This window comes from Passer domesticus, chromosome 21 (genome assembly GCF_036417665.1).
Source record: "Passer domesticus isolate bPasDom1 chromosome 21, bPasDom1.hap1, whole genome shotgun sequence".
Taxonomy (NCBI): Eukaryota; Metazoa; Chordata; class Aves; order Passeriformes; family Passeridae; genus Passer; species Passer domesticus.
The window spans coordinates 4526749-4550514 of record NC_087494.1 but is presented as its reverse complement, the minus strand read 5'-3'; the positions used below and the strand labels follow the sequence as shown (position 1 = coordinate 4550514).

The 23766-nt window shown below is 54.5% G+C and overlaps 1 protein-coding gene across 2 annotated transcripts in view; it reads left to right on the top strand.

Moving 5' to 3' along the window:
• CSNK1G2 (casein kinase 1 gamma 2) overlaps positions 1-23766 on the top strand; it is a 41023-nt gene continuing 17257 nt past the window's right edge. For both annotated transcript variants that reach the window (XM_064396332.1, XM_064396331.1), the window contains exon 1: positions 1-157. The gene's annotated coding sequence lies outside the window, so the exon portion shown is untranslated. The remainder of the gene's footprint in view (positions 158-23766) is intronic.

The following is a 23766-nucleotide window of genomic DNA, read 5'->3' as shown; positions in this document are numbered from 1 at the left end:
GGGAGCGGCGCGGTTCGTACGCCGTTGGCGCAGCGCGGGCCGTACGCCGTTGGCGCAGCGGCGGAGGGGAGGCGAGCGGGGCCGGGCCGGGGGCGCCGCCATGGGGGAGCGGCCGCGGGGCAGCGGCGCCGCCGCCCGGCGCTGAGGGACCGCCGAGGTAACACCGGGGGAGCGCCGCGGCGCGGCGGGGGCTCTGCGGCCTCGGCTCCGCTCGGCCGGCACCGGGGAGGGGCGGCCGGGCCGGGCGGCGCCGCGGGCGGGGGCGGCGGGGCCGGGGCGGCGGCGGGGGGGGTTGAGCGCCGGGAGGGGCCCGGAGAGGAGAAGGGGCTGTGGGGGTCGCGGGGCTGCCGGGAGAGGCCCCGGCTTGGCCTGGGGAGGTCGCCGGGTGGTGGGGCTGAGGGGGAGAGCGGGGGGCTGTGGGGTCACGGTGGGAGCGGGGGCTGGGGCGGCTTTGGGGCCGGGCCGGGCCGGGTGTGAGGGCCCGCGGCCGCCTCGCCCCGTCCCCTCGCGGCCGTGCCTGTTCTGCGGCCCCGGGGAAGGGCTGCGAGCCCCCCGGTGCCCCGAGGCCGGGCGGGCGGCGGGGATGGGCTCGGGTGGTCCCGCCGTGTCCCCCGGCCCGCTCCCTGCCCGCCTGCCCCAGCCTCGCAGGATGTGGGCTCCTTTGTATGTGGCTTTCCTCCCTCCAGAGGGGCCGGGAAGTGTTTATGTGGGGAAAGGACCGTGCTGAACCTGGCGTTTAAAACGGCTTTTTTTCCTTCAGCGGAGCGGGTGAGGATGAATGTGAGAAAAGGGAAAAGTGCCCTCCCCCTCCTGCCCCCAGCAGACAGGAGCCACTCGAGCTGCTCTGAGGTTTGCAGATGAGCAGCGGCTCTGCCGGGCAGGCCCGGGGCTCCCGGCGCTGGCTGGCAGGAGGGAGCTGCTCTGCATCTCGGGGAGCCAACAACGGGAAGTTGTGGGGATGGTCAGGAAGGTGCCTTTTCTTTTGTGTGCCAGGCAACACGAAGACTTGCCGTGTTTGGTGTATTTTAAAGTTAAAAAGCAAAGTTTCACAAACCCCTTTTGAGTTGCCATGATATCAGTCCGTTCCAAACAGTTCAAGTTAGCCTGGACCCGGGTTGAAAGGTTTGTAAAACCTTTGGAAGTTGCATCCTTAACTAATCTATTTGTTTTCCTTCCGCACAACAAGTGGTTGGAGATGTGGAAGTGCATTCTGAGGGGTGTGTGAGTTCACCTGGCAGCCAGGCTGCCCTGTCAGGCTGCCACACACAGTGTGCCCCCATCTCCCCACGGCCAGCACACAGGTTTAAAAATTGGGCCTTATGTAACAGATCGGAGCAAACGTTTGGTGTTTGCCAGTGGTCTGACAAAGAATTGCTGCAAATTAGGGCAGGAGGCCTCCATGGGGAGCCTTTGCCGGGGCAGGATAGGCTTGGCTGCTGTGAGGAACTTGCCAAAGATTTGTTGGTTTTGTTTTAATTTGGTACGTTGCAGATAGGGACGCTGTTTGGTCAGTGTTTTATCACTCGTGAGCAGCTTTGGGGTGCTGGGAGGGTTGTGGTGCTGACTAGTCCCACACCAGCATGCTCAGGTCTGTGGGAACATGAGATCTGGAGGGGCTCAGATCCCTCAGCCTGGAGAGGTGGCTGCTCTCTGTGCCTTAGGGTTTGATCTCCTCCTGGTTAACTGACAGCTCTGTGAGGCCTTATAAATCACTTAAAAATCACTCGTGTCTCTCCTCTGCCAAAGCAGCAGCTGCTCTGCTTTGCCCCTGCATCCACGGGGCGCAGCTGGTGTGGTTTGCGGGGCAGAGCTGGTGTCCAGCAGCTCCCCGGGCACGCGGGCTGAGCTGCGTGCGGTGCCCTTGCAGCGAGGTGTGTGTGCTGCTCTGGGTGCAGCTCCTGAGCGCGGGGAGCTCCTCCTGGCAGCTCCGCAGGTTCCGGGAGCAGCCTCGCAGTGCCCCTCGTTTGGTATTCCGTGTCAGAGCTCCTGTGCAGCCCGGCTGTTGTCAAAACTGTTAATACGGGAGTGACTCAGCGGATCAATGGGAATGACATGAGGGTTGTGCTGTGGACAATCAGTGTTTCCTCCCCCCTCCAGCCCCACTGGGCTGGAAGACACAACGTCTGAGAGCAGCTGCCAACAACCGTCTCTGCTGGGCTTGGGGCTGGCTGTGCTCTGGAGCTGTCTCCCCCTGCCCACCCCCTCCCCGTTGTTTTTCTAGCTGAGCTGTGCTGGAGCAGCACTCCTGTGCTTGGCTGGTGCCTCCAGGTGTGTGCCTGGCCCTTGATCTGGCGCTGCTGCGAGGCCCAGGGTGGGTAGGAAGCTGTTTATCTCTGCCTTCAGACAGGAACTGCAGCTCCACGGGCACTAAAGGCTTGGTGGGAGGGGTGGGAGCAGCCTTGGGTGAGCAGCAAGCCCTGATGTGCTGTTGTGGGGTGAGCAGGAGAGCTGCAGCCCCTGGGCTGGGGAGGAGACCCTCCCCTCATTCTGCAGGGCCAGGCACGGTGGGGTTTGGTACCAGAGGGCAGTGGCCTGCTTTGCCCTGTGCTACTCCTGTGACGTCCCACTGCAGTTTGAGGAGTCAGACCCTCTTCCCTTGTAGTGCTCCTGAGCAGGGACAGGCTTGCGTGCCATCACAGGAGCTTCCTGCGTGTGTTTGCCTTGGCTTTTTGCTGAGAGCCTGTGGGAACAGCTCTGCCACAGCCCTGTAATTGGGCTCTGACTGGGCAGACGTGGCTCATTGTGGGTGCAGTGAGAAGCTGTGAACCTGAGCCTCCTTCCTTGGCCAGACATGGTGTGACCTGGACTCTGCTTCTGTCCAGCTGTACCTGTGAGCTGGGAGGGAGAGCAGGTCCCAGCAGCTCTGGGGTTCTGCAGGAGAACAAGTCATCTTCCTGTTAGAAAAGCTGTGTGAATAGTTTTGGGGTTTCGTGAGAGGCCGTTTCTGCTTCCTGCTGGCAGTTGCTGTCTCTGGTAGATTCGTCTCTGCAGAGAAGCAACAGCTTTGGTTGTGAGGGAGGTAAAAAGGTGATTTTCTGCTGGGGCAGCTGAGTGTGGAACATCAGGGTCCTCTGTCAGACTCTCTGATTCACACCAGCTGCCCTCCTCCTCCTGCTGAAGAATTCTAAATTCCTGCCCAGGCTGTGGCCCTGCAGCCCTTCCTGTGGGCAGCCCCTCCCTTGCGTGTTACATCGATGCATTATTTCTAATAACTGGCTTGGAAAAAGCAGCCTGTGCATCAGGAACTGGCGTGACAGGACAAGGAGGAATGGCTTCCCCCTGACAGAGGGCAGGGTTAGATGGATGCTGGGAAGAAATTCCTGGTTGTGGCAGTGGCACAGGTTGCCCAGAGCAGCTGTAGCTGCCCTGACCCTGGAAGTTCCAAGGCCAGGTTGGATCAAAGGAGCACCCTGGACTAGTGCAAAGCATCCCTGCCCCTGGCAGGGGAGGAACTGGGTGAGCTCTAGGCTCCCTTCCAACCCAAACCATTCTGTGATTCCATTCCAAGGTGTTCCAGCACACCCCTGCCTTGTCTGTCCTATCCTGTCAGATTCCTGGGTGACACCTGTGGTGCTCAGAGCTGTGACCCCCACTCACAGCCCCCCAGCCTGCTGGGGGCAGGAGGGAGGGTGGTGCAGTGGCTGTAAAACCACAGGATGTCTCTCTGCCTTCTGCTCGCTGCGTTCAGAGTGTGCACAGCACATCAGCACCCACCAGGAGCCCTGTGTGGTGTAGGAAATGGCTCTTCAGGTAAGCTGAAACTTCGAGGTAAGGCTTTGCAGGGTGTTTCAAAATGCTACGTGGAGCAGGAAGTCTCTGGTTTCATCCACCGCCCACAGTAAGGAGAGTTTGCTCCTGCAGTAGAGGAATTCAATTAGTTCTGTAAAGACTTTAAATAGGCTTCTTTGGCTCCAGTGAGATGGTGGATAGAAGTTCACTGTGTCTGCAGGAGGATCTCCCAGTGCTGTGGAGTCTGTGTTCTGCTGGGAGGTTGGTGGCAGTGGCCTTTCCAAGCACTGCCCTGCTGTCACCTGCCTTCCCACTGCATCAGGCCCCTGGCACTTGAAGTCTCACAGCAGAATCATCCTGGCTCGTAGGAAACACAGCTCTTGAGGCCTTGTGGTGACAGTGAAACCAGGTGCTCTCACAGTCCTGTCTGTGAAAGGCTTGCACTGAGATGGTGACATGGGGGAAGCCCCAAGTCCTGCCCAGCGAGGTCCAGCTGAGCTGACCTCAGGCTGGGGAAGGGTCCCTGTGCCACAGGCAGCAGAAACACATCCACTGGTGCCTGGGGACCATGCTCTGAACCAGAGCTGGGCAGTGCTGTGTGCTGTTTAGTGTCTGTAGGGCAGGGGTGGCAATAAATTGGATGTGAGAGCAGGATTTGGGATGAGGCAAGACACTGTTGCCTTGGAAATGAGGTGCTCGCTGGCCTCCCGGGGTGCTGGAGTCTGGAGGAAAGGAGCGTTAATTTTTGAGTCATTCATTTTTACATGTCCACCAAGCAAAGAATGTCCTGTAGCCCTTTGTTGCTTAATGTTATGTAATGCTTTTTAATGAGGCAGGCCTGGCCTTTGCTTTCCCAGTGGTGAATGAGACAGTTGTCAGGTGATGCACGGGCTTTGTCACCCTGAGAGGGATGTTCTTAAGTTAATAAACAGGGGTTAAGGTTGAGCTTGAACTTGGATTTTGTGCAGCTTTCCTTTGGAAGAGCTTTGCAGCCCTGCAGCTGAGCAGTTTGTGCAGCAGGAGCAGTGCTGGGAGGGGTGTGGGGGTTCCCTGGGAGCACAGCCAAGTCTCTGGGGGTTTATTCCTCTTCCAGGCTGGGGGCTGCAGAGTCTTGCTAAGAGGGGCTGCTTGGGTGTGGGTGGCTGAACGATGGGCTCAAAAAGGTCAGTGGAAATCTAATTTAAAGCTGAACAGAGCTGTGTTTGTGCTACAAAAACTCCATTCTTGCAGACTCTGTCCTTGCCCAATGTTTTCAGGTAAAAAAATCTTTCTGCTTTTGAGGTAGCACTGAGGTACAAACAACAAAGCAAAAAACCCTTTTCTCTCATCCTTTTTTTAGCAGGGACTGTTGGCAGTGATGAAGTTTATACTCTGCTTGGTTTCCCTGGTTTGATGTGGGGAGAGGATGGTGCTTTCCAGCAACTTCTGTGCTGTGTGTGTGGGCGAGGGGCAAGCTGAGGCTGTTCTGGAATCCCCTCGCCCCCAGCTCTGCCGATTCCTCTCATCCCAAGGGCGATGCTGGTTTCAGTCAGTCTGGCTTTGGTGTTGCCAATCAGGGAATGTTTAGGAAGGACTCTGGCAGCAGAGGTGGGGTCCCTGTGCTGGAAGGGGCTGCTCAGAGCCAGGAGCTGAAGAGCTGCAGTTGGCTCTGGAAGTGCGGGGTCAGTGTGCTGTGGGATGAGGAGGTGTTGGTGCTGACAGGTACAGGCTGGTCTCTGCCTTGAGCCTTGGGAATTCCTGCTCAAACTTGCTGGAGCTCGTCCCTCCATGGGCTTCAGTGGCTGGGGAGGGAATAGGAAGTGCTCAGAGCTTTAACATTTCCTCCAGGGTGACTCGCAGCTGGTTTTAAACCCACACTGTTTTCATAGGGGTGTCTGCCTCATCAGGGGATCTCCCTGAGAGGTTGTCAGAGCCCCCAGCAGATTCCCCAGCTTGAAGTGCCATCATAAGTGTCTTGGGAAGGAATTGGAGAGGGATTCCAGCATAGCAGACCATCAGAGCTCTCCATCTCCCACAAGCAGGGGGATGTTGCCAGGGAGCTGCTCTCCACTGCTCAGTCCCTCTCCTGCCTCGCAGGCTTGCTCAGAGCAGGCAGAGCTGAGCAAGGTGGTCCTGGGCTTACAGAGTGCACAGGAGAGGGAAAGGGAAGCTCATTTAACACACCCCATGCTGGATTTAGCAGGATATAGGACAAACCCTGTGAGTTGGTGTGTACCACATCTGCGCCGTGTAACCTTTCTCAGGGTAACTGTTGAGGTGTTTTCTGAAGAAGCAGTGGGCAGAGCCCTGGTGCTGGAGGAGACTCTGGTGTGGGGTGGTTTTGGCAGGAGCTCTTTGGGACCTGCCTGCAGTGGGGGTGATGGAGCAGCCAAGCTCGGGTTTGGATCATCAGCAGCATCTGGACATCACAGAGCTGCTGTGGGGTCCAACAAACCTGGCTCTGCAGGGCTCTGGTTGCAGAATCAAGACAGCAGCTCTGCTCCCCTGATTCATGTGGAAAGTGCCCATGACATCCCAGGACCTGAGTGCTGCCAGCCTTCAGGTGTACTGACCTCAGTGCAAGTTTCTTTTTCCTCCTCACCCTTCCCTCTCCCATTTACTGTGCTGCCATCTCTCTGACTGCTCTCCTGCCTTGCTGGGATGTTTTCTTACAAGAGCCAGCCTGTCTGTTGGGGGCTGGGCTGCCTGCAGAGCGGGAACAGCCTGGAGCATCCTCTGCACTGAGGAGCTGGGCATGGCTGGCTGGAGAGGTGGGCACCTTTGGGAATGCTGGTGCTGCATCCAGAGGCAGGGAGCACAAGGTGTGCAAATGCCCTGGATGACACCCATGCTTCCCAGCAGGTCTTCTCCAGTGTCTCCCTGAGGATATATGATCACAGACCTGGGAATGAGACTCAGACTGGTCCTGTGCCCTGCAGAGGATGCACTGCAGAGCCTTGGCTGGGTGACAGCAGACACCCGAGGTGTGAGAAAGCACGAGCAGGGACAGTTCCCACTGCTGGTTGTGGTCCTGGCAGGGGACTTGCAGAGCCTGAAATCTGACTTCTCCCAGGAGAAGAGTGTAACGCTCAGTGCTTTGCTCCTATTTTTGTTCAGAGCCAGAAATCAAAGTCCAGAGCGGTGCTTCTCCAGCCAGAATCATTGAAAGGCACTTGTTGTTGTTTTAGGGCCAATATTTAACTTGTGCCTTCCATGAGGAATGCCTGTTAGACTCCAAATATTTGCCTTAAGGAAGAAGTTTGAGGGAAGAATGTCCAGTGCTGGTGGGGAAGCAGAAGGGATTCAGGAAATGAGTTGAAGTGTGTGCATGTCCCGGTGTGTGTGGCACAGCCTGTGTTCCCTCTGGCACGGCCCTGGCAGGTAGGAGGCAGCTCTGGCTGAGCCGCGGTGTGGAATGGCTGGGAGGAAATGTTTGTGTGCTCCAGCGCTGGAGCACAGGGCGTGTCTGCTCCCTCAGCCCCAGTCCTGCGCTGCCAAGGGGATTTAAAGGCATAGGCTGGGAGCTGCTCTCCAGCTGGGGCTGCTGTGGGCAGCCAGGCTGAACTTCCTGATAAAAGCAGCTTATCAGAAAAGAAATACCCTGCTGCTTTTGCTTTCGCTGTGGTCTGTGGTGGGAAGGGTTCATTAGCTGTGAAATCCTATGCAGTGGATCCTGCTAATGGCAGGATTTCCCATTCCCTGGGCTGGCTTGATGAGGTGCTCATGGCTTCTCCTCACCTTTCTGTGTGATCCTTCACCTTTCTGTGTGATCCTTCACCTTTCTGTGTGATCCTTCACCTTTCTGTGTGATCCTTCACCTTTCTGGGTGATCCTTCTCGCAGGGTGCCCCAAACAACCAGGTAAAGCCTGCTGCTGGTTCTGTGCTGAGCTTGTCCCCCCTTTCTCCCAGGGAGAGCAGCTGAACGGGGCCGTGTGCTGGTGGATGGCAGAATTCGGGTCAGGGTTTGGTGGCATTCAGGCTGCACAGGCTGGTTGTGGTGTGTGAGGACACAGTGATTGAGAGGAACCTGATCCTCTTCCCAGCCCCTCTCTGCACACAGGGCAGGTGAGGAATTCTGGGTCTGCCTGGGAAGTCTGGGCTTCCTTGGCTCCATGGTAACCCTCTGCCCTGACTTGTCGTGCTCTGTGCTGTTGATTGGATGGTTTTGGCTGGGCTTGACTGTTTTACGCCTGGATACAGAGAAAACATGTTTCCTCTTGAAGCAAAACCAAAGGCATGCGGGGCTGTTTGCAAGGAGAAGGCTTTGCTGGGCTCCTGTGGCCAGAGCTCAGCACAGCTCTGAAAGCTTGGGAACTTCTTCATGCCAGTGTGGCAAAGGACTTGCAAGCAGCCCTTGGGCCCAGTCTGAAGCTGTGACAAGGAGAGCCAAGCCCAGCCAGAGCGTGGCTCTGGCTCTTGGTCACAGCTTTGCTGCTGGGGAGGCAAAGAGGAGTGAGAGCCCCATCCAGCTTGGAGGATAGTGGGATGCTGAGCAGCTGTGGGAAGTTTTGGTCTCTTTCCATAATGACAGTTGATGGGTTTAGGGCCACAAATTGGCTGCTTAATGAATGAGGGAGCCAGGGGAGCTGTATCCTGTCTGCAGGGGTTGAAAGAGGTGATGTAGACTAGAAACATGAGTAATTAATTAAAAAAAAAAGAAAAAAAGGAGAATTTGGGGTTTTGGATGGAAGTGTGTACTAGAGAAGGGTGAACGTGTGTTGGCTGGGATTTCTGGGACAAACCAGAGAAGTGAGAGCCCAGAAACGAGGGAGAAAGGACAGTCTGTTCGTGCAAATAATGTTCCAGGTATTAATACCAGCAAGATGAAATGGGTCCTCCTGGGGGTGTATCCTACATGTTCCTTCATTGGAATGATCCCTCTGATTTTATAAATTAAGCCCTTTGTGTAGGGTTGAAGGAAGCAGGTAAGGGGAAGGGAGGAACCAGCAAGGTTGCACTGGATGTAGTTGTTTGAGAGAGTCTTTGGATGAACCCCTTGAAAGATTCCTTTGCCAGTGCACAGCACCACCTCTTCAGCTGTCGTCAGTCCTGTGCTCTTCCTGTTTCAGTCCTGGCCTTCTCATCCCTTGCAAAATACACAGGTGGGAGACAAGGGAAGATGAGAAGAAAACCTTTGGAATGTGCCTTTCTGATGTGGAGGTTGGTACAAACCAGACCAAATCCTTAATGCACAAAGCTGTCCCAATGCTTAATAAAGGGTTGTGAGGCTGATCCTCTGTGTGAGGGATGGAGGAGTGAAAAGATCCTGCACAGCTTGTGGTGTGACCAGCAATGGGATGTAGGTCTCTGGTCCCTGTTTTGAAACTTCTCCCTCCCTGCAAGGCAGCAGACTGGTGCTTGCAGGGCCTTAGGAATTTGTCCCAGTTAGTTGGAAATCTCTGTTCTCTATCCTCCTTTTTTCTCTGAGATCACAGATGCTTCCATGCCCATCTGTGAAATAAGCAGGTCACTTCCATACCTTTGAGAGGTTGCAAGGAAAGCTGTAATGGGTTGAGTTGCTGATGATCCTGTAGTAGAGGGGGTGGGAAGATGAACACGTCATGGATCACTCGCTGCTTCCCTCAAGATGCTGCTGGCTCTTGCAGGGAGGCTGATGGATGTTGTCATGCCACAGAGCATCCCTCTGCCCCAGTTATTCCTCAGGAAACATTAATTGCATGGTGCTACTCTTTCCTCCTCATGGTCTGGGCTGTGGGTCCTGCCTGTGGCCCTGGAATGCTGTCCCTGCTGGGGAGGAGAGCTGGAAGCCAGGGCAGCCACAAGTCAGCTCCTGCTCCTCTGCAGCAGGGAAGTGCTTTTGGTGTCTCAGCACACAGAATTTGGCAGTTCTTTGGGGAGGGGTTTCCCAGTTAGCCCCACTGGATGCTTACCCTTCCCTCCCCTCTTGTCCCCCCCAAATCTGTATGGTTTGGCAGTCATTTGAGGGGAAATGTGTGGGGCTTGGAGCAGCCTAAGAAAGAAAGCACAGGGAAAAATGTGGGACAGCTCAGCTTGGCAGAGCTGCAGCTCTGCCACCCAGAAATGGAAACAGCCTTTGTCACCAGTGGGAATGACATCCCTCCCACCCACCCTGCTCTGGGACTCTCCAGGACAAGGGACCTGGGCTGGGACAGAGCTGAGCTGGTGGTGCTTCCCCTTTCTGTGTGACCCCAGGAGAGGTGGGGAAGTCGTGATTAGCTGCAGTTTGGTGATTGAAGGGATAACGGGATCCAGGCACCCCTTTTTTCCCTGCCTTGCTTTGCAAAAGGCCACCCCAGATCTGCCAGTGCAGCTGCTTCCTAGCCTGGTTCTGTCAAGAGGATATGGGTTAAGGAAAAAAAAAATCCTACAATTAAAAGTGTTTCTGCCAACCCAGATCCTGCTGACAGAAAAGGGGTTGGGAGTGCTACACATGACAGGAGGCCAAGCAGATCTGTGCAGAGTGACAGTCCCCAGATGGCTGAGGAGCAGGGAACCCTGCTGGCACACACAGCTCAGGCCTTTGGCAGCCAGGCTGGGATTGTTCCGAATCCGCCGAGTTGGACTCTCTGTGGGTCTGTTTCCCCCTTTAAACTGTAGCTGGTGTGTGCATGGCTCATTAAAAACAGCTTCCAGGATACTCAGCTCGCCCCTTGCCCCCATTCCTTGTGGGATGAGTAGCTATCCCACATCTTGGAGGTGGGAGATGAAACTGTGGTTTTCATTCCTCCAGTGCTGCGTGTTGTCTCTGCCTCTTCCTCCCCTGCTCCCAGGCAGGGCTGGGAAGGAGCACTGGTGCTTGAGGTACCAAGCACCTTTCCATTTAGGCTGGAAAAGACCCCCAGGATCGAGTCCAACCTGTGACCAAACCCCACACTGTCACTCAGCCCAGAGCACTGAGTGCCATGTCCAGTCTTTCCTCAAACACCTTCAAGGGTGTTAACTTCACCACCTCCCTGACAGCCCCTTGCAATGTTAACAACCCTTTTTAAGAAGAAATTCCTCCTGATATCCAGCCTGTGTTGATGAAGGTGACAGGTTCTCTGGTTTCTCAAAGCCACCCAGGTGAGCTTTGGCTCTCCTGTCAGGAGCTGGTTGCTTTGCCACACAGAATTCCCAGCCCCTCACTGGGGCTTTTTGGGGCTGCTGGACTGATGGGTGGCAGCTTCTTCTGGCTGAGCTTTTGGATGCTCGCAGTGCCTCCCTGGCTCTGCATTTCCTTCTCTGGATGGCACAGAACAGCTCACCCTCCCAAGTTGTTGGGTTGGGTGTCCCTCCTTTCCCACACCTCTGTGGTGACAGTTCTGGAGTGGCAGAGCTGGGTGATGTGCATCTATCCCCTGGCAGGAGGGCAGCCACTCTTTAGAGGTTGCCTGGGATGGCTCAGGTCAGGAGGAGGAGGGAATTGCTGGCTGCAGGCATCTGCTCCATCTACCTCCTGGAAATGTGAACCAGGAAACAAATCTGAAACCAATCTGGCAATCTCCAGGTCAGGTCTCTGACCCCCTCCTGGGGCTGTGCCCTGTGCCAGGTTACTGCTGTGTGCCAGGTTACTGCCCTGCCTGGAGAGGACACCTGTGGTCAGGGCCAACCTCCCTGCAGGTGACCTTAGAGGGCACAGCAGCCTTTGGGGACTGGGCTTTTCTGCCTCTTCTGCCACTGCTCTCTGTGTGACATGTGGCAGTGTTGTGCCTCAGTTCCCTCTTCTGTAATGACACTTCCTTGGTGACCTACTCTGAGCCAGCTGCTCAGGAGCAGTGTGGGAGCAGGGGAGCATTGGTCTGGAAAGCCCCTGGAGCCTGTGCCGAGGGCCCTTGGGAAGATAAGATGGCTGATGCTGCTGCTTGGATTGTTTCCCAGCCTGCTGGGGGAGAAGGAGGTGTGTGTCCAACGCCGGGAGCCATGTGGTGTGGATGCCAGCACAGGAGAGCAAATGGGGTTTCTTCTGGGGTGTCCCACCTTGCGTGTCATGTAAAGAATTTGCAAGGGCAGCATCCACCCCTGACATCATCTGCTCTCCCTGGTGGCCTGGACTCTCCAGGAACAGAGGGGTTTTCTCATGCATGGCTGCTTGGAAAGCTGTGGTTCAGATTAGACAAGGCAGTCTGCTGTGGCCGTGCAGCAGCTGGGGCAGTGGGGATGTCCTGCCCTCCAGAGATGGTGCTTTCCAGAAGAGTGAACATCACCTGTGTCCCTGGCACAGAAATTGTGAGGCTGGTGCAATGTGCTGATGGTATCCCTCAGATTCCTTGTTGGGATTCCCCTCCTCCCTGTGCCTTGCACACAAGGATGCCGTGCAGACAGAGTGGAGGGAGTGGTTTTGCTCATTCTGTGCTCATTAGAGGCTGCAGGGAAGGGAAATGTAACCACTTTTAGCTCTGCTAAATTTTGATCTCCCACTCCCTGGAAGTTGGGAGCTGGGCTATCCAGGGTTGTTCAGCCATTTGTGCTGTGGGGAGGCCTGTGGTGTGAGTCAGGACAGCAGTGTGTTCCCTTCTCCTGCTCCTGAGGTTATTTAGGAGCTGGTCCAAAGGCTGTGGGGGGGAACAAGTCCTGAGTGTGTCGGTGTGGTGTTCCACTCTGTGGGGAGCAGAGTGCCAGGTTTGCCTCTGCTGGTTTTCAGTCAAGTTCCTCTGTGGGGAAGAAATCTCTTCCAGGTGGATGAAAGGTTTTCAGACCCAGCTTGGGCTTGGTGGAGGAAGGGAAGGGAGACACATGCATCCAGAAATTTGCTTTTGTTATGGGAGAGGTGTTGGGAAGTGTCTCCTATACTTTGGAGAGCAAACGTTGATCCCGTCACCCTGCCTTCCACTGATCCTTCACAATGCCAGAAGGAGCCCATATGGATTTGAGACTGAGGGATCTCTTGAGGACATCCTCGAATGGGTCCTGTTCTTCCTCTGCTCTTGCACATCTCCCACCAGTTGACAGCACTCCCTGTGAGACAGTGCTTGGATGGCCCCGTCACCCCGTGTCCTCCCTGCTGCTGCTCCTGGCCCGTGGGATGCTGGAATGGTTCCTGCTCTGGAAGCAGCGCTGTCCCACGAGGAGCTCTCCCACGGCGTGTGGGGGATATCCCACCCCACCATGTGCTCAGACCCTGACTCATGCAACCAAAACAGCTCTGGAGTCTCCTCTGGAGGCTCATCCTGCTGTGACAAGGTTGGATCATCCCGTGGGCAGTGTCCCCCTCCAAAGATGCCATGACACCAGCGGGGTGGCTCCCAGAGGAGAGGGGCTGGGTGGGAGGCAGAGCTGGCTGGGGAGAGCAGTGCTTCCTCCAGAGAGTCCCATGGGACAGAGAAGGCCATGCCTCAGGGTGTTGGGGACTGCAGGGGATCCCCTTCCTCGCTGTCTGAGAGCTGCTCTCAGCTTTCCCATGCGTGGGAATTGATAAAGGAGCTGATAAAGCTGTGTCAGCAGGGAATTGTTTTGTCGTGCACTGATGGCTGAGGGTCCAGGGCTGCCTGCTACAGGTGGGGACTCACTCTGTAACTTGTGGCAAGGGGTGACAGTGGCACTGCAGCCCTTCCTGGGGCATTCTCCCCTGTGAGAATGGCTGCTGTCAGGGCCTGCTTCAGTTTCTGTCCTCAGGGGACTGTGGTTGCATAAAGGATGAGGCTTTTGCTGCAGGGTCTTCTCAGTGGGTTGTAGTGGAGAGTGTGGACCCTGCTCTGCTTTCAGTGCAGTGGAGAGAAGCACTGGCACCATACACAGCGTTGTGTGTGGGATGAGGCTTTGTGGTGGTGTTTGGGCTGTCCCAGGGCAGGGAGAGCAGGATGCCTTCCCATCCCCCTGCTTTGGTGGGAAGAACTCATTTCATGGACTGGGATTCAGAGATCTCTGGTTGTTCACTGTTTCAGCCATCTGACTTGGTACCAATGTTTAAATATGTGTGTGTACTCTCTTGTATTACTGAAAATTCAGCAGAGGGAGGGAAGAGCCTGAAGTTTAGCAAACAAGCAGTGCAGAGTGGCCTGGATACCAGGCTGGGAAATAAGCCCATCCCAGTGTGTTGTGAAATAGATGTCCCCTTGCTAAGACAGCTGTCCCTCCTGCCCTGGTGAGGTGTGTCAGCAGTGCCAGCTCTGCACTGTTCTCCTGTGCCCCAGGAGATGCTGAGCAGGTGGGATCAGGATCAACTCTTGGACGGGCACATTGCGGCCTCCCAGCTGCTGCAGCGTTGCCCTCTCTGCTTTGCTGGCCCTTCAGAGCCCCAGGCATGTTCCTCTGATGTTCCTGCTGCTGCTGCCTGTGTTTGTACCTGCTGTTCCTCTGGGCGTGCTGTCAAATCCTCCTGCAGCAGGTTGTCCCTGAGCCCTGTCCTTCAGCTGGGCACGTCCTGCAGGCCGTGCTGGAGCTCTCCAGAGCCAGGGCAGCTCTCAGCTGCAAAGGAAAGGTGCAGCACACCTCTGGCTGCAGTGGAGGTGGGGAGAGAGCCTTCCCCTGTTCTCCCTGGGAAGCCGATGGCAGCTCTCCTTGCACGTCCATTCCCGGGCGTGCTGCCGGAAGTGCATTAAGATCCCTTATCAAGGGAAAGGCGAGCAGCACTTCATCTTGTTTTTATGTAAAGTGTTGGCTTTTGAGGGTGTGGGAGCATTCAGGGACAGGGCTGGGGAAGTAGCGTGCTGGTAGAGATGGTCTTAACCTCATTTCAGGCTACAGCAGTGCAGGAGGAGGTGTTCCAGCCTCAGATGGAAATGGAAGCTGTTGTTCCCAGCTGCTGGGTGAAAATTATCTATTTGTCTAGAAGCCTGTTTTTTCCCACTGCCTGGTGACTATGAAGCAGGCTGCAAGCTCTGGGGAGGGGAGGAGGTAGAAGGAGAGCATGCCTGCTCAGAAACCTGACATGTGAATGCAGAGCTTTCTTGCCTGGTTCTTGTGGCCCAGCACAGGAACTGTCATGGCCAGACTGGCAATGTGGTGGTGATGAGTTTGTGTGACACACACAGGATCATCCCTTTCACAGAAAGGCTTTGCAGGGGAGTCTTAGAGCTGCCACTTGAATCCAAAGCTAAATCTGCTCTGGAAGCTTCTGTGGAGCTGGGGATGGGGAGGGCTCAGTGATGCCTGTTCCAGTTGTGCCTGTGCAGCTCCCATTCCTCATCAGCCAGCTGCCCTTGGGCTGCATCCCCATGGTCCTGCAGGACAGGCAGGCACTTCACTCTGTCCTTGTTCAACCTCCCAGGGAAGTAAAAGGGTACTTTTTATGAGCTGTCAAGACTTTGGGTATTTTTCCCACAGCATCCAGTGGCAGAGGTTGAGGTACAGGGTAGGGCTGCCTGCCCTGAAGGTGCTGTGGGCTCTCTGGTCTCTGCTCAGCAGCTGTGTGAGCAGCAGCTCTTCTTGGGCTTCTCTGTTTCCCAGCGTGAACACACAGAGATGTGACTCAGTGGTTTAGGAAACAGACAGTTCTTTGGACACCTGCTTGCAGGCAAAGCCTCTTTTGCAGAGAGTTTCCAGGCGTGAAGCAAAGCTCAGGTTTTGCAGGAGGTGAGCACTGGGGGCCTGTCCTTTCCCAGTGTGTCAGTCAGATCTGCCTGGGTTGTTCTGCTCTGAATCTTGTCAGATTTGGTGTCGGTGGAGCAGCTGAGTCTTGGGCTTTATGCTCTGGACATGAGTGGATTAAAAGCAATGTTGGTTCTTGACTAGAAAGGAAATCTTTGCTGGCTCCTTCCCAAGATGAGCATGCTTGTGATAATGAGGCTGTGCAAGAACTGGGCAGGATGGGACTGATTGGAAAATGTAAACGTCAATGTATGGATGGGGGAGCAGGAGAGGCGGAAGCCATGGGACTGGTAAACACCTTTCTGCTGGCCAACTGCTGTGGACTTTTGGAAGGCAGCTGGTTCCTCTCTGCAGCTGGGTTTTCCAGCAGCAGCATGGATTTAATTAGTATCCGGTGTCTCCCTGGAGCTTGCAGCATTGGGGGTGCATTGTCTTGTTTAAATGGAAAACCCCGTGGCAGAGCTGCCAGACCTGGAGTGTGTGGGGGGCTGAGACCACTGGGTTGAGCCAGGGGCTGTGTGAGGAGAGCCTGAGTGCATCCAGCTCCTGCCGTGGGGAGCAGGGGCTCGAGAGAAACGTCACGTCCTGGCCGGGGTGGCTGCGCGTGTCCCACGGAAACGCCAGAGCAGATGGGAAGGGTTGAAGTGCTGGGAGCTGGACTTGCTGTCCTTTTAAGGTCTCCCAGGCAGGGATTCAGCTTTGTCCACAGTGAACTTCCTTTCTTCCGGTGCTACAAACTCTGGCTTAGTAAAACCGAAAGCGATTTGACATCCTAATTGGCCTTTTCTGCCTTGGACTGCTGAGAGATTCTGCAGAATTGCTGTGCGGGCAGAAAGCAGACCTGGGCCTTTGTTGTTCAGAAGGAGATTTCCTGCTCTGGTTACCTGTGTGCTATCTGGGCCCTCCCTCTTACGGTAAGAGCAAAGCAAGTTGCAGTTCCCCAGACAGAAATTGTCCCGTCTGAGCAGGGACACCAGAGTGATGCTGGCACGGGCAGTGGGCTGGAGCTGGGTCATTCGCTCATCTTGACATCTCCCAGCTCCATGCCTGAACTTTCCTGGCCCAGCAGCCCTGAGGATGGCTGTTACTGGTCATGGAGAGGGAATACTGGAGTGGAAGGTGATGGTAACATCCCAGAGGCATCATGGCAGGGCTGGATGGGAAGGTGGGAATCAGAAGCCAGTTTGCTCCCTGACTCCCCCCTGCAGCCAGGGGTTTGCAGTCCCACCCCCTGCAGTGCTTTGGTGTTCCTCCTGTTTCCCTGCAGTGGATCCCACATGGGGAATGCATCCCAAGGTGGGCATGGCCAAGAACTGGGAAAGGGCTGCCCTTGGGCTTCGTTGGGCACAGTCACATTAGAAAAGGTGTAAATCAAAATGCAGACCTTTTGTGGGGTCTGTAATGTCAACCAAAAAGCTGCTTCCTTTCAGGTAATTTCTCGTAGAGCTTCAGTGTGTTTTGTGGTTATGAATTCTGCAGCTGGAAGTCTGAATTTGTGCCTGATGAACCCAAAAAGGTAAATCAATGCTCTTGGGCACTTGTTTCATGGATAAGTTTGTCTGACTTGGGCTGGGTTTGTTATTTCCAGACTAGTTTTCAGATCTGGTCTTATTTTAGCGTGTGTATTTACTGTTATTATTTTTCCTAGAGAAGTATTTTCAGCTTTTTGCTTGGTTCCTGTGCTGCTGCTGAAATTTCCAGTGTGGTATTTCCAGCTCCTTGGTGGAGCACAGTTTAATATTTTCCATCCAGGTGTAGCTGCTTTGGATGATGATCCAAGGAAATGAGTGAAATTGTGTGTTGTGCTGGGAGTGAATTGGCAGCTCATAGGAGTGGAGATGCTTCATGAGGGGTTTTTTTTTTGTGGCTGCTAAGAGATTTAGAAGTGTCTTTACTCTGCAGGCTGGTTTCAAAAATTTGGATGTTGAGGATCCGAGTTCTGCATTTGAACTGTCCATAGCACATTGATTTCTTTCTGCTCATATGTGCAGGGAGCAAATGTTCATCAGACAGTCCCACTCCTGTTGGTTGAAGAGGAGCCTGGTCCCTCCTCAGATATTTTTGGGTGCAAAATGACTCCTGCTGACCTGCTGCTGGAAAGCTGACACTGTGCACACATACTGCTGCCAGGCAGGGATTCTCCTCATCCACCCTGAGCTGGGGTGAGAGTTTGGGGTGAAGTTCTCCAGCTGCTGCTCCAGGGGTGTTCTGGCACGTGGCTTGTGCAGCCCTTCTGTGCTCATCTCGAGAGGAGGAAATTTTTGGGTTAGGATCTCACCAACGCAGGGAATTCACACCAGCTCTTGTGTGGTGCCTTGTGGTTCTGGTGGAAACTGAAAGCTCTGCTACTGGTGGTCTGCCCCCATCTTTTACTTCCCTGTTGATTCTGTGGTGTTTGGAGAGCAGTTTCAGTTTTGCTTCTCTCCTTGGGGAGCCCGTGCAGGGGATGCTGTGCTCGCTCCAGTCCCTGGGCACTCCCAGCTCATGGGCTGCAGGAGCCTGGGCAGCTTGGGCTGAGATTTGGCTTTTAAGGCAGCCTGATGGGTTTGTATGTCACCTGGTGTCCTTCAGAGATCTCTGTGAAACCACACACAAGTCATTACTGGTGTGCTGTGAGAATCTGTTTGTGGGGGAGACTCCAAGGTGGGAAGCATAACCCCCCTTCAACATAACATTTCCCTGCTGCCTTGTTGAAACTCTGCTCTCCTCATTATTGCAGAGGGAATGGCATGGCACAAACATTAAAAAAAAATTGAAAATTCATAGCAATCCATTAAAAAGCCATATTTGGGTTCAGAGGCTGGGAGAAAATAACTTTGAAACAATTTGGAGCTTGATTTGTTATAGGTTTAGAACTGACCAGAGTTCAGAGTGTCATAAAAGTCTCCTGGGGAAGGGAATATCCAGTAACAAGAGAACATTTCTAATTTAGAGAAAAGTTTAATAGATGTGAGAGCTGGAAAAGGAAGCCAGAAAGAAAATTCTGTATTCTTCACAGCACAGCTTAACTCTAGGAAAAAAAAAACAAAAAACAAACAACAAATGCTTTATTATTTTTAAATTTTTTTTAAATTCTTTTTTCATCCTGGTGGTTTTGTGCCCTGGATATTTTTATGGATGTGACTGAGAGCCATGGATGGATATCTGGGTGAAACCCTGGGGTGTTGGGAGCAGGGCAGTACCTGCACATGGTAACTTCTGGCACGCTCAGCCCGTTCCTGTCTCGTTTGCTGAAGTCATTTTTGCTTGTTCTGTGTTCCCAGTGTGGCTGGAGGTGATGGTGTGTCTGGTTGTTTGCTCTGGGAGTGGATTTATGTTTTTAATTCTGGTGCTGGGAGCGTTGGTGGCTGTGTCCATCCCTGGGGTCATGCAAGGGGGGGACAGATCCTGGCCATGGGGCACTGGGTGGGCTGGAGGTGCCAGGAGTGCCCTGTGCCCACTGCTCTGGCAGCTGGGTGTGATCCTCTCTCCTCACTGTGCTCTCACTGAGCTGGGAAGCCAGGAAGGGAGGAGAGGTTCCTGGGATCATGTTGGATTAAAAGCTTTGCTGCCACAGTTCAGGGTTTTTGTGGGTTGGTTGTTTCTGTTGAGTTTTTTTTTTGCCTCTAAACACTAGAAGGAATTCTGGTAGAAACATTAGCTTCAGCTTTATTCCTGTCTTCTTTTCAAGAAAGAATTTGGATGGAAAAAAGCATGTGTTGGACAAACTGCCCATGCACTTTTCTTACTTGCAAATATTGGGGCACCAGAGTGAAATCCTGCTGGGTTTTTTTTTTTGGTGAGAGGAAAACCAGCCAGCACTGTCAGTGCTTCAGAGCCTCCTGGTGCAGTGGCAGTGGTGGTGACAGAGCTGTGTCTGCCGTGTCATCGGTGACTCAGCCTGGTGGCACGGCATGGATGAGCCAGGGTGTGTGTTTGGGGGTGAGGGACACAGCAGGCTCAGGGAGGTGGGCTGGGGCTGCCCTGTGGGGGCAGCTGGCTGTGGGCATCCAGACAGTGGCTTTGTGACCACTGGATGTTGCCCAGCCTGTGTGCAGGCAGCAGCAGCACGGGTGGGCTGGGTGGGTTTCACAGGGGGCTGTTCCTGTCTGGGGGAGCAGTTCCTTCAGGTCTGGTCCTTGTCTCTGCAGATGCCTTGGAGCAGGCAGGGGTGGCTTGCTGAGCTCTCAGCACCATTCAAAAGCTGAAAAACAGCCAGACATCTCTCCAGGGACCTCACAGGGAGGAGGTGGATGCAGGGAAGTTATCCCAGTGTTACAGGTGGGATGTGAAGGGCCAGGGACTCAGTTCATGCCCACATCCCCATGGAAGGGGTGGCAGAGCCAGGAGCTCTGGAATCCCTGGGGCTGAGCTGCGAGGCTCCCTGGCTCTCCCCGCACGCTGCACGTTCCGCCCGGGCTCCCCGGTGGCCCTGCATCAGCAGTTAAGTAACAAACTATTTAACAAGAGCTTCCTGTTGTGCTGACACCAACACCAGCCTACAAAGGAGCACGAGGAGTAAACAGAGCTGTGCTGGCTCCTGCCTCCATGGAGGCTGGAGAAGGGGCTGGAGATCGGGAGGAGGCTGGGGTGCCATCGCTTCTGAACCCAACCCGAGTTCTGGTGTTCTTGTGGCTGCACTTGGCAGAAACTGCTCAGCAAGTGGCTGCTTCCAGGACTGCTTGGTTTTTAAGGGAATTTCTGGGATGGAATTCCCCTTCACCCCTTGCCCTGCTGCTCCAGCTCCTCCACAGGTGCTGTCCCCTGAGTGGTGTAGCCCATCCTCCATCCTGACAGGGTGGGTGCAGCTCTCAGAGCTCTAAATGTGAGGTGTTCACATCCAGAGCTCCCATCTCCACCAGGTTCCTGGAGTTCCTCAGTCAGAGCACTGAAACTCCTGTTTTCTTGAGGGATCCAGAGGAAATGGGGCCAAAACAAGCCAATCTTCCTTTGCCATAAGGAATTTCTGCTGTCCTGGTAGGCTTGCTTGAATCTCCCGTGACTGGAGCTGTCGCTGGCGGAGGTCCAAGGTGGAGCAAGCTCCAGGGGCTGCACAGCCCTTCTGCCCCTCAGACCCATGGAGGAAACTTCCTTGTGGGTCAGGATGAGTTTTCTCCAAACAGCACACCCATGGAGCTGAGTTCCAGCCTGCTCAGCTGCTGTGCCCAGCTTGGAGGAGAGGTGTGTGTCCAAGGGTGGAGGAAGCTCAGGAGATCTCTCTGGAGCCTGTTGGTTGGTCCCTGGTGGATAATTGGCTGGATGGTCACTCTCTAAGTGGAGACCAGTGACAAGCAGTGTCCTCAGGGGTTGGTACTGGGACCAGTGCTGTTTTACATCTCTGCTGGTGACGTGGACAGTGGGACTGAGGGTACCCTCAGCAAGTTTGCTGGTGACACAGAGCTGTGTGGAGCAGTCACATGCTGGAGGGAAGGGATGGGGCATCCACAGGGACCTGGAGAGGTGGGATTGTGCCAAACTCATGAATTCAGCAAGGCCAGCTGCAGAGTCCTGCCATGGGCTGAGACAATCCCAAACAGAAACACAGACTGGATAAAGAATGGATGGAGATCAGTCCTGGAGAGAGGGATTTGGGAACTTTGATAGATGAGAAATTTGATGTGACCCAACCCTGTGAGCTTGGCAGTAGCCATGGCAGGGCTCCTGCTGAGGCTTTCCATGACCCCCTGTTCTGGGACACCTCTGTGTGGCACAGCTCTCCCTGCTCCATCACGAGCAGGGCTGGCTGCAGCTCTGCAGGCTGGAACATGTGTTTAACAACAAACCCTTGCAGACATCATTTGGGACCGTCTGTAGCTTGCTCTAAAAGATGTTTTAAGACTTTGCTTTGTTTTAAGACTTTTGATCTTCCTGTAAGCTCAGCCTCTTAACTTTTAGAATTTTTTGGGATTTGGTTTCAGCTCTGTAAGGCCACTGGTTGCTTTTTGGTCTGGATTTTTGCACTGGGAGCCAGCTGATGGGTCATCCTTTGGGACATTGGGGTATTTGTGATTATTTTTAGCCTTTAATTGGCAGTGATCTGTACTTGGAGCTGCAGAGTGTCAAGGGCTTTTCTCTTTGTGCTCTCAAGAAGCTTTCCTTTCTCTTTCATCTGGATGCAGCTGTGTTTCCCTTCTGCTCACAGAGCACAGAGTACATGGGGAAACCAGCTCCAAGAACCATCCCAAAGGCTGGTGAGGCTCAGGGAGCAGCACCCGGGGCATGGCTGCTCCAGGACACCTGGGCCCTGCTCCGAGCAGCACCATGGACCTGCCCCCTGACCTCCACCAGCCACTTCCCTGCTCCAGGCTGCTATTTTTTTCCTCTTCTTCCCCTCTTTTGTCTTGCCCCGTTTAACTGTAACCTCTTTCGGGCAGGAACACGGTGTGTGTGTTCATATAAAGGGCTGAGAACAGTGTGGCCCAGATGGTTTGTACAAGTGCCTTCTCAGCAGCCACAGGGTTTCATTCTACAGGAAAGAAATTCTTAAAAATACAACTCTTCAGCATCTTATACTTGCAAATGTGGGCAGGAACTTCCCGAGCCTTGATATTTTGGTCCATGTCACAGAGACAAGGGGTAGCACTAGAACTGTAGCTTTTTTCTTTTAAGGAAAAAAAAACAACTCCCCCCAACCCCAATTCCCCTTTTCTCACCATTACATCTGCAGGGAGAAACTTGTAAATGTGACTGGAGCAGCTCTGACCTGCTTAAAACCAGATGGCAAAGAAAAAGGACCCAATGTTTCAACAAAAGCACTGTGAACTCCCTCTTTGGAAATCAGAGGGTGTGTGGGCTTGCCCTGTTTTTATGGCACTTCCAGTGCTTCTGAGGTTCTGGTTTGGGGTGCTGAGGCACTTGCACTTGCCTGCAGTTTGTTTCCCTTCCAGGATCCCTGGCTCAGAGCACTGGCACTGCAAACACCACAGGGCACGGCTTATTTGCTTTAAGACCACAGCTTGCTTTGGAATGTCTCCTGCCAAATTTCAGGACAATTCATTTTTTTCTTTATTTATCCCACTCCCTCCCAAAGAGAGAAACAAGTTTTCTTAGTCTCATCTTGCATCAGATTTGATTCCAGGCCAACAAATCCAGCCTAGAAGGTGCTTTCCTGAGGTTGCTTGCCTCGCTGTGACCTTTTGGGAGAGGATTCCTGTGCAAAAAGGAACATTGTGAAATCAGTTTTATACAGGGAATCTGCCCCCATGCTGCTGCTGCCTGGGGAGGATGGTTCAGCTCTGGGTCCCTGTTGCCTGTCCAAAGGCTGCTGTGTTTTAACAAACACAGGGTTTTTTGCTCTGGAGCAGTGGGAGTCCTGGGATTTTACCAAAAGTTTCTGTTTCTAATTAGGTTATTCTCAATTTTAAAGGCCAGTGATCCCTTTATGGCACAGGGTGGAAAACCTGAGCAGTCACTGACACTGCACAGAGGTGGGTCCTGCTTTTGTCCCGAGGTCCAGGGAGCCGCTGTGTCTCCTTGGCACTCCTGGGATGAGAAAATAAATTCCTCCCAGCCCTTGGCTCATCCTCGGGGAGGCTGGTGGGCAGGGTGAGGGAGCATCACTTGCCCTGGCCTGACTCACATGCATTTGGTTCAGGGACTTCCTGCTGCTCTGACTGCCCAGCTTGGGAAAGGGGGAATTGCAGCATGGCAGTCCCAGCGTGGGGGGCTGGGCTGTGGCCTCTGGGTATGAATCTGGCCCAGCTGCCTGAAATTGGAGTTTGGAGCTGGGCCCCTCCAGGAGAGCTGCTCCTGAGGCTCTGCAGGCAGGACCAGAGCTGTGCTGTGCTGCTCCTTGCGTTTGTCTGGGCTGGGAAAGGGCAGCACAGCCTCCCTGTGCTCACAGGAAACAGGATTTAATTTTTCCCTTCTGCCTCACTTCATTGTCTGAAATTCCCTTGCAGAGGCTGGCCCATAACTCTTCAAAGAAAATAATCCTGAGTGCCGGGGCTGGAGCTCCCTGAGCTCTGGCTGTCGGCCGCCTGACTCTGTGCAAACAGTCTGGGCCTGGAATCCCCTGGGACTGAGCATAAAGGTCTGATTCAGAAGGAAAACAGGTTATGGAGCTGCAGCAGGGCCTGTGCATCACCAGCTGCTCCCCTTGCCCAGCGTGTGGCTGGAGCCGTGTCCAGGGAAAGCAGCTCCCAAAACCCCGGGCAAGATCTGGGAGCTGGGAGGCCGTGGGGGAATGGCTGCAGTGTGCTGAGGAGGTGGGAGAGGCATGAGGAGGTCGGGAGGGCAGCACCATGTGCTGAACCGAGCGGAAATCATCGGGGGAGCAGAGAATGAGCAGGATGTCACGTGTGGGCCGAGCCGCTCGGGGCTGGGGCAGAACAAAGCGCAGGGAAGCCCTGCTCCTGCCGCTCCCACCCCGCTTCCTGCTGGCACGGACACGCTGCTGGGGGAAGGGAGCACCAGGGCAGGAGCCAGCCCGTGCCTGCCCGGCTTCGGGAGAGCTGGAAGGCTCCCCGTGCCTCAGTTTCCCTCGGCTGAGGTGTGCTGCCTGCAGCAGGATGGTCTCTGGGTGTTGGTGTGCTGGGGGTGGCCTCGGAGGGCCAGGCTGCTGCTGTGCTCTAGGGATGCTCCAGAGGTGT